The sequence below is a fragment of the Aulonocara sp. 'chitande type north' Nkhata Bay genome, linkage group LG7 (assembly GCF_057382095.1).
Source record: "Aulonocara sp. 'chitande type north' Nkhata Bay isolate Kocher_YH1m ecotype deep benthic linkage group LG7, A_spYH_male_GT1.1, whole genome shotgun sequence".
NCBI classification, from domain to species: domain Eukaryota; kingdom Metazoa; phylum Chordata; class Actinopteri; order Cichliformes; family Cichlidae; genus Aulonocara; species Aulonocara sp. 'chitande type north' Nkhata Bay.
Window position 1 is genome coordinate 54755787 of NC_141350.1, and position 17875 is coordinate 54773661.

General features: G+C 40.0%; 1 long non-coding RNA gene across 1 annotated transcript; it reads left to right on the top strand.

Moving 5' to 3' along the window:
• Positions 1-423: 423 nt before the first annotated feature.
• On the top strand, positions 424-17166 carry LOC147326266 (uncharacterized). The gene is made up of 4 exons (XR_015130600.1): positions 424-521; positions 4241-4452; positions 14698-14814; positions 16548-17166. It is a non-coding gene; the product is annotated as an uncharacterized LOC147326266 (long non-coding RNA).
• The last annotated feature ends 709 nt before the right edge of the window (positions 17167-17875 follow it).

Below are 17875 nucleotides of genomic sequence, written 5' to 3' on the forward strand. Positions count from 1 at the left end.
GTGGGGAAGAAAAACTCCCTTTTAACAAGAAGAAACCTCCAGCAGAACCATGCTCAGGGAGGGGGAGCCATCCCCCTTGACCAGTTGACGGTGAGGAGAGGGATGCAGGACAAAAGATATATATATATATATATATATATATATATATATATATATATATATTTATTAAGGGTGCAACGATATTCGTATCGATATTGAACCGTTCGATACAGTGCTTTCGGTTCGGTACGCATATGTATCGAACAATACAACATTTATAATTTATTTTATCAACTTTCCTTCTGACGATGCTGTCTGTGTTGAGCGCTCAGTGAATCTGCGTTCGACTACTCCGCCTAGGCTGCACTGTCGAGCGCAGATCCACTGAGCCCTCAACACAGACAGCATAGTCAGAAGGATGAGCGCAGGGCAAGCTAGCGAGACAGAAGTTAAGCTCTACTTGCAACATGGACCTCCCCCACCCTCATTCAGATCTGGCGTTTGGAATTATTTTGGTTTTCATGTGACGTATGACCCTGAAGGTAAGTGAGTCATGGACTAAAGTAAAACAGTATGTTGGATGTGCCATGCAATGCTCAATTACATGGGTGGGAACTAGTGTGTTAGCGCAGTTAGCTCGTTAACGTGTTGGCCGTCTAGCCCCACGCACAGGGCGATCGGCGGTAGCTCGTTAACGGAGATTTGCCGTGTTGTGGCGTTAAGGTCATTTCAACGAAATTAACCTGAAAACACTAGTGGGAACACAACGAATATGACTGCACATTTACGCCGACATCATCCTAGTGCAAAGACAAAAACAACAAGCATGCTACTAACTTTAGCCGAGTCATTTAGACAGCTGTTAGCACATGATTCTCCTTATGCTGCTGAGAATATAGCCCAGAAGAAGCGGATAGTATAGCTTTTATTTTGGAAAGAGACATTTCTCTGTAATAAACTCTCTTTTCCAAAGATGAGTGATTCCTCAATCAGATACAGGGCTTGCAATATCGCTAGCCCGACGTCCTGGGGCTAGCGATTTTTTTCAGTCGGGCTACCAAAATCTATCTCTGCCCTGTAGGAAGGAATTCCTATTGTAGGAAGGAAAAATATATGTCAATGCTTTTGCATTCTTTCAGAAATGTAGCTGGGTAATTATGTCATTGGCATCGGTGAGCCACTGTCAATATGTGACATATTGAAATCGCGTTTGAATTTGCCCTTGTTTTTTGCTTTCACTTTGCAATCGTGCGAACTGTGTATAGAGAGCGACAGCACTGATTGGTGAGTGATGATAATTTGTGCACTAATTCCTCTGACATCGTCTTATTAATCGTTAGCTTACTATGCAAACATGACAAGTGAAATCTCCCGCAGCAAGCTTAAACATGTGAGAGGTTGATCGCGCAGAGAATCGCTGAGCTTATGTGAGTGCGTGTGTAAAAGCAGCAGGATATATATTTTAGTTCTGCTGAGCCAAATAAGACAGGTCGGGGTGAAGAAGTGACAGCCAAAGAAAAGCTTACCACAAAACGGAGAAGTTATGACAAATCAGACTATGAGGCAAAAAGAAAGTGCAGCTTTATGGTTTCATGGACAAAATAATTTCTGTGGCTGCAATATGACGAGCTAAATAACCAGGGCTGCACATAAGTGGTCCGCAGGTGCGCATTCGCTGTCAAAATAAAAAACACGCACAAGGGTTAGGGTTAAATTTAAAAACTGTACTTCTGAGTTAAAATATATATTTATAATTTTAATAAATGACAAATTAAAAAGGCATGAACATTTTTTGTATCGAAAAAATATCGAACCGTGACACCGAAGTATCGAACCGAACCGAACCGTGAATTTTGTGTATCGTTGCACCCCTAACATATATATATATATATATATACACACACACACACACACACACATACACACACGGAGTGGGGGACCATGGAACAATCAAATCCTTTGGAGACAAGTTGTTCAACTGAGCTGTAACACTGCAAGTTCACAGCATACGGTGCTTTATTGTCCTTTGTTAGCTCGAATGGGAACCATCATTTACAAAGTGAACATCCTGCTGTATTCAATGAGACTTGAAGTTGGACATCAGCAATTCAAAAAGTAGTTAGTCGAACATTAATTTTCTAATAGACATCATACCATAAGGCTTTTTTCTGTAACCAGAGGAGTTACCCCCTGCTGCTCATTAGAAACAGAGCATGTTTAAGGCAGTCTTGCATTTGTTTCAGTGGCTAAACGATATCCTCCCCATAAAGTTGCTCACTGCTTTTCTGAACCTCCGTGAAAGTTTGTGTGGTGTCGTCACATCACTCTCGGGTAATTTATGTCTTTCCACCCTGCTGGCTCCTGGGCAATGTTACTCATGAACTCTACAGGAATTCAATGCACATACGTGTATGAGATTGTGGAGGAGGCTGAGTGGTGTTTAAAGGGAGATTGGAGTATATGGTGAAATCTCGGGATTTCCATCTGAAACATGCAGACTCTATTTTTTGTTTTTGGGGTTTTTTCTTTCTTTCTTTTTTGTTTCTATTTCCTCACTAACCAGAAGTAATTACAGATACAAATTCAGACTTGTGGACAAGCACAGCTCTCAGAGTACTGCAGATGACAGACACATTGAAACCATGTGTTTCCACTCCTCGCTCTGACCCGGGGCAGTCTCCCAAAAATCCCCAGCACTAGTCCCCTGTGCCTGCCACCAAGCATAGAGTCAGCAGCAAGCTCAACTTAGCACTTCAAACCAGATTTTCTACTTCCCATGCCAAGCTGCTGCCATATCCCATTTTTCATCAGACCTTGACGGACCTAATGTGGGAATCCATTATCACACCCATACTCTTTGCGGCTTTGCTCTGCTCTTTCTTCGGCCCCATCGACTGTCATGGATCCACAACATATGCCTCCGAGGCCCCCAGCACCCCGTCTAGTCCGTGCTGTCCCAGCCCTGGGTCATCCTCCGCTTTCGTCCCGTTCACCCTTGTCAAAAGACATTCTCGTTGTGTCAGTGTGCGAATAAGAGACAGTAGGTTCAATGTAATGGGCTGGAATTGAAATAAAAGAAGTTCTGTTGGGTAGCCACACTTGATTTTTGAAGGCTTTGAATAGATGTGCTTGTGCTACAGTTGCTTGGCCTTTTTGTGCCCAAGTCTGTGAACAATCGCCGCTGTGTTTAGCGATTGTCAAACTCTCACATGCTTCCTTTGCTATAGTGGAAGAGTTGTACCGCTATACATAAATGTGGTCCACATATAGTAAATCTAACTGCTGTAGTCTTTGTCCCTTACACACACACACACACACACACACACACACAGCGTCTGTTTCTCTCTGTGAACTCTTCACCCCGGCCGCCACCAGAAGCCTGTCATGCTAAATTATACCTGTGTTGGTTTTTTTTGTTTTTTTTCTTGCCGCCCTTCCCTCCAATTGACAGGCAGGCGGTGAGTTCAGAGATAAAGATTAACTCCCTGTTTATGCCTTGAATGTTTTCCTTCCACACTTTGCAATTAGATTACGACGGAAGGCTAGAAACTTCTACCTCGTTTAGGTTAAGCGAAGAAACATGGTGAGAAACAAAAAGCAGCACTACCTCCATCATCTGCTAAGTGGTTAAGTAAATGAAATGAAATATGGCTGATTCATCCCCTTAACTCGGTTAAGACCACTGTTTATCATGTGAGTGTTCCCAGTCACACAATGCTGATTGGGACTTGTGTTTCTGTTTTATTTTAAACATCAGAGGTTTTAAAATCATCTCTCAATTGTGGGTCATCAAGACTGCTGGTGAATGGACTCATTTGTATCAACAGAACCAGGCTGTTCTTCTTAAATAACTAGCCAAACTTAGACTTAGGGAGAAAATTACACCCACTGAAAGTCTTTTACTTCAAAGTTTCGTCCTCACTGTCAGCTTTGTGGTAACACTGACAGGTCTCTTGAACTGCCTGACAATTGGGTTTTGCCTTCAGAACTGGCTTAATTCTTACTGAGATAGATTCGACATAGATTCAGTTGTGGTGTTTAAACAATGCTCAGTTAGCACTGAGGGGCCCAGAGGGTGCCAAGAAGATATCACCCCACACCATTACACCACCATCAGCTTGAACTGTTGATAATAGGAACATGAAACATGCTTTCATGTTCTTTATGCCAAATTCAGACCATGTCATCTGGATGTCACAGCAGAAGTCAAGACCAATCAGATAGCTGGTAGATAACATTTTTCCCATCTTCTGTTGTCCAGTTTTTGATGAGGCAGTGAGAACTGCAGCTCGGTTTCCTGTTATGAGGAGTGGCACGTGGTGTGGTCTTCTGTTGACATCGCTCATCTGCTTCAAGTTTCGATGAGTTGTGCATTCAGAGACGCTCTCCGGCAAACATCGGTTGTAACGAGTTTGACTTGCTAACAAATCAACCCAGTCTGGCCATTCTCTACTCAACCCTGACATCAACAAGGTATTTTCCCTGCGGCGAACTGCCACTCACTGAATATTTTCTCTCTCAGACCTTTCTCTGTAAACCCTACAGATGGCCATGCAGGAAATCTCAGTAGATCAGCTCTTTCTGAATTACTCAGTGTGCCGGTGACAAACACAATGCATTTAAAGATCTAAAAACCTTCTTTCTTCACTATTCTGATGCTCAGTTTGAGCTTCTACATAAATGAACAAACATATTTACTGCCATGTGATTCCCTGATTAGATATTTGTACTAAAGATAAGCTGAACGGGTACCTAAAAAAAGCTATTGGGTATATATGCTTTTACTCAAATCTCACTTAGATAGGTTTTTCCTTTTTGTTTTTCAATGGTGCATCTCCATTGGTTGACTTTTCATACCTCAGATCCTTTTCAGTACACAGAGTTACCTAATTTATTTCATTTAGTTTTTATTTTTTGCAAAACCCACCACCCACATATTTGTGTAAAAGGAGATTAGAGTACAGAAAAGTTTGTTTTTTAACCACATGGAGGCCCTGGCCCTGTATTCCTGTACGTCGCACCCACATCAGCAAAAAAAAAAAAAAAAAAAAGTACAGAGAAGTGTCAACGCACATTTACAAGCATATACACATAGTGTTGAGAAATAAACAAGGTTCAGCTGTAAGCAGGAATTTTTATGCTTGTTTTTTTGTTGGTCCCAGCAGGGTGTTTTGGGAGTTGAAGAGGTGACACACACATGCCTTAAGATAAGATACCTTAAGCAAAGAGAGAATGACCTTTGACTGTGTCTGTTGGTCAAGACCCAGGCGTGAACCTCAAGCCCCAGGGCATGCTGGGAGTTAAACAAGGGGCCAGAAGGTCACTGACATGATAGAGGGGTTAAAGAGGGGTAACAGAGAAGCACTGCTCTTATTTTCCCCGTGATACAAATATTTTCTCCTTTAAAGCCCATTATAAATCATTATTAGTCTACATTGTCAGTCAGTTCACCACTTCAGTGCATACTGAAATATCTGAAGCATTACCAGATGGACTTTCATGGAGTTTCGGTTCAGATGTTTGTGCTACCCTGAGGAAGAATTGTTCGATGATCCTCTGACTATCACATGGTGTCATGATAACGTTAACACTGTTTTATGACATGCCTTGAGACATCATAATGGAATTCTGGCAAACATATTCACATTGTGATCTAGCAACACACACAGTTTTCAGCTACCAGTTTGAATAGCAATCGACTTGCTAAATCTTGGTTCTTGCATTACTATGATATTAAAGATTTGGAGTGCAACAGCATCAGTAGCTATTGGATAGAATTTGTTTGAGATGTTCATGGTCCCCAGTGAAAAACCTCTGGACTGACTCTGACTTTTTTTCTTGCTTTAACAGGATGTTTTTAGATTTTAATTAATCAGAAGGACAAAATTTGAATGTCAAAGCTTCGGCTGTAAATAGTGTTCTGTGCAAATAAGCAAATGTTGGCATGTTATCAAGCTAATCCTCTAAGCCTGTGGAGACAGAGAACAACACCTAGCTGTTATATGTATGCTATCATGCTAACATGTAAAGTGTAGCCTGCTGTTAGCATGGCTGCAGATTCGGTTGTTTAGTTATACAAAGAAAACAGGCTCCTGTGGTCAGTAATAGATTTCTTTTCACTAAATGGAAATACAAAAGTTTTTTTTATATTGACTTCTTCATCCATTGATTTGGAGCCGGGGTAGCTGCATGCCTTATGGAGCCTGCATGAGATGAGTCAATACAGTCTGAACAAGGTCCTCACATCACACACTCATAAATCCTCTTTATGACAGATTAGAGGGAGCAATGGCTTTTCCACTCGTTTAGCCATAAATACAGCAACACACTCAGCTGGTTTATGCCTCTCTCTTTAGATGATGGAATGGGTGAGCTGATGTTTATAACTGTCATGGAGCAGCAGTGAATATGTCTCTTACTGGCTACGGTCCAGCTGAACTTCAAAGCAAAAAGAAAATAGAGCTGCTCTGTAATGGAAAAGCAAAACAGCTGTGTGCGATATGATTTAACTTTGTTCCTTCCAGAGAACGTTTTGTTGAGAAAGAACAAATAGTAAATGTAGGGAAAGTGCGTGGTTGCACGTAGCAAAGATAATATTTCCCACCCTAGTTTTTGAAAGTTCATGTCTCACATATTTTGGATCAGAGGAAATGAAAGCATACAGGCTTTGTGAGACAGAGAACAGGTTGGTATAGGAGCCAGGCGAGCCGTCAGATCTGATGTAGGCGTTTTTTCCTGACAGCTGTAATTCTCCAGCCTACAGAATTTCATCAACAGCAGTTGCATTTAAGCTGTGCCGCGGGGCAGCGGCCCTTTCAAGTCTCCTTCCTCTGACAGGTAGATTTATTAGTCCTGAAATTTGTACAGATCACACGTCACTCATGGCAAGCTGTCAGCGTGTCAGAGGGGCCTTCTGGCTTTTTTTAAGGTGGATCTGCCCAGAAGAGGTTTACTCATCACCTCCTTGTCTTTCTCCTGACTTACTCAGTTCATACCAACCTATTTTAAAAAATGAAGCACGCGGAAAAAGTCAGAGAGGAGTCTGAAAAATGTTGTTTTTTCAAGATAACCTTGGAGATCAGTAATGCTAATAAGAGACCATTCTTTGTGAGTGGAGGCTAATAAGGCAGCGTACTTCGAGGAAATGTCCCCTTTTTGCAATGCTAATGGCGCGTCACTACCAACGACCATGGCGGTCTTTTGTTTGCTCATTTTAGATCCTCTGAAGCTGAGCATTTTAGCCATCACTCACTTAGCTAGCCACACTCAAAGCCCCTCTTTTATCTTCTTTTTTACTCTAATATGGAACATCATGTACTGTTCAGTAAGAACCTTGCAAGTGGCACATTAACCTTGTCAAGAAAATGTTCATCAAGGTCACAGATGAAGTGACATGTAAGCTTATTTTTCTCATACTTCAATGCTTCAAAAGAAAGCCGTGGCCACACTGAAATATAAAAATAAAAAACAAAATTCTGACTTTTTCGGATCACACACCAAATGTGTCAATGTCGACTTTTCACAGAACATTGTGAACCCAAGTTGAGACTAAATGTGGAGAGGCAGAGAAATTGTTTCAGCGAACTAATTGACCTGAAGTAATGTCCGTTTGCGTATCTGGTGTAAAATGGTATTATTTGACTATTTCCGTATTTCATGCCAATGAAATGCTAGAAATTGACCAACTAAATCTTAAACAAGCAAACTTCTTGGATGGTCTGTGCCACACAGCAAATCATTTTATTTGTCAGATAATTGCTTAAAATCCTCTAAAATGCACCAACAGCACAAACACACTAGCTAAGCGGACGTCAATTAGCAGACGTGACGAATATGCTTGTGCTGGTGCATTACATGTACAGCATGTACATGATATCATGATTGACTCTTTGTCTGGTTGTGTTTTTTGACATTCTCTCACTGATCAATTCAAAACTAGCTGTGAAAAAGTTGCCGGAAATTCACAGGAGGCATTGACTGCACTGAATTGGCCGATCACAATAACTGTGGGCTGCATTGATGTCCCCGATGTGTGGTTACATTTCTAGCCTTCCTGTCGGATTCGGGTCAAATCTGACTGATTTACAACTTAAAACACTCATAAGTATTGTGTTTTACATCTGATTGCCTCAAGGCCTTATATCTTCCACACTATGCGCTTGAACATATAAAAGTGATGGTCACCTCTTTCATTGAATTTTGAGTGTTTTAATCAACCTTGTTATATCTGTGGTGTTACCGGTCACAAGTGACATAGAAAATGAGTGGGAATCCACTCAACCCACCCCACTGCACTCACAAAATGATCAGCATACTTAATCGAACTTGATTAAAAAAGATTTTAAAGATTTAGCAGATTGGGATGTTAGCATCTTAGCATAGCTAGCTGAGCTAGCTAGATGATGTGCTATGTTCTGGCTCAAGTATTTCTAAAAATGAAAGAAGAAAAACTACATCATTTGTATAATTTGCATGTAAAGCTCTATCAAAAGTAGAAGAGGGGAAAATCTAATGAACATATTCGATTTTTATATCTGTCATCATTCTTGACAATTTAAAGAAATTCAAAACCGATTCTGCTTATAAAACAGCTTTAAAAGGTTTGATAGGTTGAAGTTGGACAAAGAACACTTTGGGTAATAATGCTCATGTTTGTCTTCATTTCCCCCATTAATCACTAAGTCTGTGATCACTGGGCTTTTATTTGAACCTCATGTGCACATTTAATTGCAAATTTGTGTGTAACAAACCCAGACTGTAAAGAGAAAAAGAAAAACAAGTGTTGCTTCAGGCAAACACATTTATTTGAGCTGCCTTCAAAATCCAAACTATCGACTGTGTCAATTTGCTATTTCAGTCCCTACAACATTTACATTTTCCTAAAACAGCCTGTCATATTATCAGCAGAATTATAGCCAAGTGCTGAGAAGGGGCAAAGAAAAGAAGAAAAATCACAAGCAACAGTTAGGAAAAAGGAAAGAGTAAGATCGAGCGAGAGAGAAAGCACTCTGGGGTCTTTCTTTTAGTTCCACATCTGGCCCTGATATTTCAGAGTTAATTAGTCATGCAGGGGTTGTGTGTAGATAAATCTATCATCCCGCGGTGCACAAACCATTTGAGAAATGAAAGGAAGTGAGGAGATATACACAGCCCAGGCTCCTTCATAAATCACTGGCCCAGATTAAAAACAGACACAGCCGTGATGAGAGGGAAAGATCAGGATGAGGCTGGCCCTGGACTTTTTCACACAACACCACAGCTCCATGCACGCACATACAGGATATGCATTTTACTTCAGGGAACAGTGGTGCTCGTACTGCAAAGAGGTACTTCTCTCATTGCCAGGATGTGTGTGAAAAGGCTGAAGAGTAACCTATCAGTATATTGAGCCAGCTATAATACTGGGACTCAAAGCAAACACATCTATTGATTAGCTGGTCATTTAGTTTCTCCGTAAGATCCAGTCCTTCAAAGCAAAACACCAACATGGCGACAGCAAAAAGCTCCCTCAGCTTGAGGTGTCACACTGAGGTCAATGCTCTGGTCACGCCAGGAATGACAGGGTTTGGTCACTTTTAATCTGTTTAGCATGACTAAAATAATTTCAACCGTGCAATGCACTTGCAATCTTGTTGCCTTGCAATGGTTGCTTCGAACATGAGGACCAGGTCTGCAACCACTTGCTGTCAGCTGTCTTCAAAGCTGCTTTGGTGTGTCAAGATGGCAATAAAATGGCAACAAGCAGAAGTCAGTCTGCTATCAGTTTGTGATTGAATGGGGTCAAGCTGGCAATTGCTTGGAATCTGTTTGTGATTAACTGTAATAAATCACAATAAGCCATCTGCTGCAAATCTGTTACCATCTCCATACTCCATACATCTTGATGCAAATCCATATCAACTACTTTCATTCCAGACAGAACCTGATGGATGCAAAACAAATAAATTCTTCTACAAAAGTGACGTAGTTGTTGCAGGATGGGAATGTAACTGCAAAGTGACATAGGTGCTTGGCAGCCTTGCTTTTACATAGGAATATAAGAAGAATACAACCAGTTGGCAACCAGCTAAGTTGAGACCTGTTGTACAGAGACGTGTCGCAGATGAGTTGCACTCATCAGCACAGACTCACTCACATAGACTGCAACATGTTGACAATCTGTCGGCATTCATGCTGTTGGTTGTCAGACCACAACTGTCTGGAGACGCCCACCAGGCAACCTGTGCAATCGCCTAGTAATAATTATAATAATAATGGATTGGATTTATATAGCGCTTTTCAAGGCACCCAAAGCGCTTTACAATACCACTATTCATTCACTCTTACATTCACACACTGGTGGAGGCAGCTATGGTTGTAGCCACAGCTGCCCTGGGGCAGACTGACAGAAGCGAGGCTGACATATCGCGCCATCGGCCCCTCTGGCCAACACCAGTAGGCGGTAGGGTAAAGTGTCTTGCCCAAGGACACAACAACCAGGACAGAGAGCCCAGGGATCAAACCTTCCGGTTACAGATACGCCTCCCAAACCCCTGAGCCACGGTCGCACCCTAGTGATTGAAAGCAGTCGCTACTACGAGTGATTGTCCTCCGACAGCAAAAATATTCAGTGAAATCACTTGGAAACCGTTAATTTTACTATTCACAAGGAGGTTTCCATCCTGTATTTAATCTAGTGTGACTGAGTCATAACCACGCTATTATAGTTACACCCAGTCTATGCTGTCACATTGCTATGAGACACAATATAGCTAGTTGTGTAACTCATGCTAAAGGCAAACTATTGAAAAGCAGCAATAAAGAAGTCCAAAGACTGCTGCACATTTCTTATCCGTGATTGGTCACTCATGGATTGCAAGAGCAACAGCAACTGAGAAGTCATGGCAGGACAAAAAACATTTTCCAAACAGGCTACCATTAAAACACTCAAAACTGTTAACAGGCTGCTTCCAGATGAAAAAGGTCAGCTATTAGTCTTTCTACTTTTTGTTTTTTTAAAGCATAAAGAACAGGTTTTATATTGATATGAATGCTGAAATGTCAAAAAATAAATAAATAAATAAATGTCATTTATTTTTCAGTTCCTCTTTTCAATGTCTAGTTTTTTTTTGTATATTGATGATGTCCTCAGTGTTAGACTGAATGGAGAGAAAAAGAATTCATCTCCACAGAGAAATAAAACTGCTGAGCTGGCCAGCATCCAGTGATCCATGCTTTGTTCCAGCGTGACAAGATCAAAGGTACGGACAGAGAAAGGCATCACATTTGCCAAATAATAACAGCTGGAAATCAAAGTAATTTGCAGGGTTTATGTGAATCTATTGATCTGGACAGAGAGGATTTATGTGCTGATCCACCATTTATTTTCTTTTAAAGGAAATAAGTTGCTCCAACTTCAACAGTTTAGATATTTTCACATACTTAACCTCTTAACATTCACAAGGTCACCAGTGAAGCACTAGAGCTAGGGTTTAGGTTACACTGCAACTGCATGCTAAAGAAATGGTTTCAGAAACTCTTATCTGATCTGGTGGAGGTAAAGAGTCCAAACTTAATATTAAATGCATTATAGTAAAATCAAACAAGCACTTCTTAGTGAAAAAAAATGAACCAACGGCAAGAGACAAGACTTGGAAAACTAAACTGATAGAGTAATATTAGAGGAAACGTGGCTTCCAATAAATCCTTGTTTTTGGACAGATTTCTGCTTGAAGAATCTGATTCTGATGGTGGGAGTGAGGATCGGTTTCCCTGGATCAGGCACATATTTCTTGGATCTGTCCATCTGTTCAGCTTTTTTTTGGAAAGAAGTGGGATGTAGGGCTGGGCGATATGACCCAAAATTCATATCTCGATATTTTTTAGCTGGATGGCGATATAAGATATATATCTCGATTTTTTTTTTTTAAAGCCATAAGTTAAGAACAAAAAGAGAGTTCTAGTCACACTGTGTCCCAGATGTCACACGGGCACTTTTATTTACATACAGCATAGATGTACATGAAGAAATTACTCAAAAATAAATTATCAGCATTTATTAAATAATCATGGTCCATAAATAAAAGAAAATGTTGTTTTTGTGCATAACAAAAAGCTCACAATTGTGCAGTCAAAATGTAAACTAATAGACGCTGAGCGTAGTAACAAAGAGACAGATTTCACAGCTGCACCACGTCTCTGAACAGGTGCCATTTGTGGTCCTTATACACACACAGTGCGTATCACTCCGCGAGGCTCCTCCCCGGTAGCCGTAATCCTCCGACATCAAGCCGTGCAGCTCCGTAGCTTAGCAAAGTCATATTAAAAATTTTTTTGACAGATTGCTGAGTGCTGTGTACCACATAAAATCGGTTCGCGGTCAGTAAGCACAACCAGAATTCATACATAAGGCGCACTGTCGAGTTTTGAGAAAATGAAAGGATTTTAGGCCGTCCAGCCCCTCCGGGCTGCATGTCGTTAGCTCGTTAGCGCAGTTAGCTCGCTAACACGTTGACGCCGTCCAGCCCCACGCACGGGGCCATCCGCGGTAACTCGCTAACGGAGATTTTCCGCTTTCATCTTGTCATTGCCTTGTCATTGTCAGGTGAAGCTATGGGGGAGGCGGAGTTGTGTTCAGTGAAGGAGAGGCGAGGCAGAGTAACGTTGCGTAGAGACAAAAGTGGACGAAAGAGAGGCAAACCTGCGGCTCCACAAGTATAATTATAACGTAACATAGACTATATCGATATAAACGATATTGTCACATCTTATATCTCGTATGAAAATATATCGATATTTTTAAAAAACTCGATATATCGCCCAGCCCTAGTGGGATGTCTCTTCTCAGAGATCCTGGACCTGAACTCGTTTCTCTACCTTGGTAATGTCCCCAAAAAGCCTCGGTGAAAAGCAAACAGTCAGCTCAGGAAATAGCCACCACCACCCTCATTAGCAGTATAGCCAAATCTTTCTTTTCATGAAAGTAAAATCGCTTTTAGCCTCCAATATATACTGAAAAAAGTGGGACTGCCGGAAAAAAAAATTTCTTCAAGTGCTGTGAATTTTATATTTGAACTTTATTTTTATTCAATTTTATTTAATGTGCTGCTGCTGCAGACCCCTTCTGCTATCTCAGTGGAAAAAAAAACATGCAACATAAAGGGTATCCCATGGAAAAATATCAACTATTTATATTATTTTTCAGTTTTAATGAGCTGATTGTTAACATGGCTGAGACTTGTTTGAAACTGTATACACTGTAATAATTAGGGTGAACAACAGAGACTCAAAAACCATCACAGCAACTGCCAAAAGTTGCTTTTCTTCTCACTCCAAATCCTCTAACTTACCTAGATCATTTTTCATTCGCTCTTTCTCACATTCCTGTCATCGTTCTTTCTGCTCCTTCCTGTCATTCGTCTCCTTCCACTGAGTGATAAACTGTAGAGATGAAGCGCAGACTCCGTGGTCACCGTATGTTTATGAGACCTCTGCTGCTGAGTTTGTTCTACTGTGTAAACATTCAACAGCTCCTTTAACTAATGTTTGTGCCATAAGCATGGAAATGTGACCGAATAAGAGTTGAGCCCTGGGCTATTGTTGAAATTTCTTATGGAAAAAAATAATAAATCCCCAAATGAAGCTGGTTGAACAGCTATAAGGTCAAAGGTCAAAATGAGCAAGCTTGGACTGTGGATGAGAGAAAAAAGAACTTCAAACTAAGTTCCTTTTTCCTTACTGTCTGTTCCAAGTGGACAATGAAAATGCAATAAAATACCAAGTTTTACTTCAGGAAAAGCAATTTAATGGAACAAACCTCAAATCAAATCCCACACCAATTAAATCACAGAATTATTCATCAGGGAGAGGGGTGAATGTGTTCGTCTATCGTAGTTTAAGGATCAACATGCAGGATTCAAACAAAAGTAAACCTTTAATAAAGTTGATCCAAAAACCGGACCAAACTGAAATACAAACGTCTTCACAGGTAGCCAGGAAACGGAGCGCCAGAGGGGATACAAGATATTAGGAAAGAGACTAAGAGGAATGTCAGGAATAGTAATATATATACATGAGGTAATCAGGGAAGTGGTAACAGCTGGGGCAACAAGACACAGTTGTAAACAAGACAATGACACAGGAAACAAAAAAGACACAGGAGTAGTTAAAAGAATAAAGTGGATAATAAACTAAATCCACTGAAACCAGAAAACGTGAAGTGTGAAAAAGTCCAAACCTCAAATAATAATTACAAAGAAAAATCAAAGAACATAAAACCTTTTAAAGTATACTTTAATATTATCATTATAATCCATATTTATCTAGGGACCGAAGATACAAGTACATTCACCGGTTTGATTGCTCTCCTTTGTATTCTTATTTTGACCCTGACGTTTTTAAAGCTTTCACATTAACTTAATATTAAAAGCTATTGGTTCAGCATTTATGCCTCCACTGTCCTGCATTTGGGAAGTCAGTGTATCTGCCATATGTGCTTCCTTTACCATATCTGAACTTCTCCAGGAAATCATCACTCCACAGCCTTGGGAATACCCTGGGAATACAAGTCACAATGTTTCTGACGTCATGTCTTCAACATGGTTTGCTCTATTCCATGCGTGGCTTTATATCACAAGAGGAGGATTTTAGAAGCAGAGTGTTTAGTATGCAATAGTATTTTATTCTGAAAATCAGCTCTATTTCATTCCTGTGTCTGATTTCCTCCCTCCTCATCTGCAGTTTCCCTAAAAAAAAAAAGACCTGGTACAAATTTTATCGATGCTGAGTGGAGAGTCGGTTCTGCGATGCTTCTGATATGAGCTGCAGTTTGTCTGGTGTAAAACACAACTGTCTCAAGTGAGTACAATCAGCTTTGGGGCCAAAGATCAGTTACAAATGTGAGCGTCAACTCATTTATGTCTTAATCAAAAGTCTGTTTTGATGTCAAGTTAATGTCAAGACTAAGTGAAAAAAATGCAATACTCACAAAATTTAATGCTGTTTCTAAACTGATTTGAAACGTTGAGGGGAAAAATCAATAGGTGAAATTTGAACTAGAAGACAGGTGAAGGATAAAAGTGCTGACCTCTAAATCACCCCAGCCTTTAATTTAAGGTTAGTTTGAGATTTATAGTTTCAGGGAATTACGATGGGGTTCAGGTTATAGTAAGGTTGAGGGTTAAAAAAGGGACAAGGTCAGAGGTTAAGCTGGGGGAAAGTGCTGAGTATTATCAGGAACGTGTGTTGTAGAGGGGCAGCAAGAGGCAGTGTAACGCTAAAGTCTCCGGCGTTCCTCAGAAAGCACAGAGCCATGAAAAAGTATTTGCACTCTTCCCGATTTCTTCCTTTTATGCATTTTTTTCATAATTAAATGTTTCAGATCATCAAATAAATTTTAATATTAGACAAGAATAACCAGAGTAAATATAAAACACTATTTTAAAATAATAATAATCTTATTTATTAGGGAAAAAACACTATCCAAACCTACTTGACCCTGTGTGGGAAGAAAAACATGCCCACCTCATTAAATTATGAATAATGAATCAAATGTTTTGGAAATCTGAGTTCAACTTCACTAGCCATACCCAGCTATCTGACAAAGAAAAGAAAGCTCAAAGACCTCCAAAGGCAGCACATCGTGCCACAATGTAAAGAAATTCAAGAACAGACAATAGATAACAAAAACAAAGGGATGGACTTTAGTCTGAAAGGGGGTTACAAAGCCATTTGTGATGCTTTAGGACTCCATTGAACCATTGTAGAAGCCATTATCCACAAATGGAGAAAACTCATTCAAGATTGCATTGACAACTCTAGAAGGTCAGAAGAGAGCTCAAAGCAAAATTTAAACAACTGCAGGCTTCTCTACTCTCACATGTGGTCAGTGTTCATGATTCACCAATAAGAAAGAGACTGGGCAAAAATGAAAAGAAAAGAAAATGATATCAACAGTCAAACATGGTGGTGGTAGTGTGATGGACTGTGGCTCCTCTGCTGCTTCAGGACATGGATGAATTGCCATAATTGGATTCTGCTCTCTACCAGAAACTCCTTAGAGACAATGTCCGGCCACCAGTTTGAGGCCTGAGGTTCAAGTGTATTTGGGTTATTTAGCAGCAGCAAGTCCGCCCCTGAATGGCTCAAAAAATAACACGGAAAGTAAGATTTAGGAGTGGGCTAACCAAAGTCTGAACTTAACCAGATTGACATGTTTTGGCATGACCTTAAACATTTATGTTTGAAAACCCTTGACTGCTTTTTTGCTGCCAAGGGTGGCACAACTAGTTATTAGGTTTTGGGGCTGAGTAATTTATATTTATTTATTACTTTTCTCAATAAATGAAATCATTCTAAAACTACATTTTTTATTTACGTTTTTAGTACAGTTACTATTGTCTAATATTTAAATTTGTTTGACGATTTGAAACATTTAAGTGTGACAAATGTGCAAAAAAACTAAGAAATCAATTCATTTTTAACAGCAGTGTAGATCAATATTGTTATCCATTAAAAATGCAGATCAGCAAGATCCTGATTGTAGCATAAAGTAATCTTATGCTTCTCTTTTTCCATGTACTGTCCCGCAGGACCAGAGCGGACATGTAAGACAGCTGATAGCCATCTGACCGGGAAACACTAAATCACAGATGAAACAGCAAGAGGGAAACTGTAAATCAGATATTACAAAGAGCCTGCTGAAAGCGCAGGAACATTGCTTCGCCATGAGATTGTCCCTCATACACTGCCTTCAAAGCTGGCTCAGGCAGGAAGCAGTCATTCCTATTTCCTGTCTACGCCACCCAGGGACCATGGCACAACGGAGGTGTGAAGGAAAATCACTTCTTTTTTTTTATGGTTGGATATATTAATTCTCCCAAGGACACGCATATCTATTGTGATTGTACTCATGACTGAGCCGATGAAAAGAGATTACAATAGCACAGGAATCACATTTGTATGTATGTGAACTCTGGGCGTGATAAAGCTGTTGTCGTGGAAACACTGATGATGGGTTTGTTGGTGTCATGGTTGGTTTGGTTGAAAGTTAAACAAAGGAAGACAAAGGTCTTTTCCAAACTGTACAAACCCCTTGTATAACTGAGTGTATTTATGTGCCAGCACACATACTGTATATAAGTGTTTATTTTGTTTTTGTGCATGTAAATACCAAACAACAATAAACATGTTCAGTGTACTTGTAAAAATTCCAAAATAAAAAGACAAGAAAATACATTAAATAGTTAGCTAAATGCTAACATGTTGCTTATTTAGCCTCCAATAGCATGCCAAAGCTTGTAATTAGTTGTGGCTGTAGCTCAGGAGGTAGAGCAGGACATCTGGTGGTGGTTTGATCCCTGGCTGCTCCAGTCTGCGTGCTGAAGTATTCTTGGGTAAAAACTTGAACCCCAAGTTTCTCTCTGATTTGTTGAGTGGAGTGTAAATGTTTGATAGAAAGCACTTAAGTAGAAAAAGCATAGAAAAAAGTACTTGTATGATTGGGTGTGAATGAGGCATGTTGTATAAAATACTCTGAGTGTTCAACAAGAGAAGAAAATCGCTATGTAAGAAGTAGTCCATTTACCTTTTAATTTTGGGAATATTAATTATAAACAATTGAAATCATAACGTTAACAATTCATACCAAGAATCCTTTCAGGTAAACAACAGAAGAAGCTTAAAATTTTTGCTGGAACAAGTACCACAGTCTGAGTATATATCCTGTAATCCTTAGTTACAGCCATGATTGTAGAGACTGTACTATAGGTATACATTTACTAACACTGGACTAACTTGAACACTTTAAGACAGGCAGTTAATTTCAGTAGTGACAGACACAATCTAACATGAGCAGTGCAACGAGCGGGTAATCCTCTAGCAAAGATAATATACCGTATTTTTCACAAAATAAGGCGCA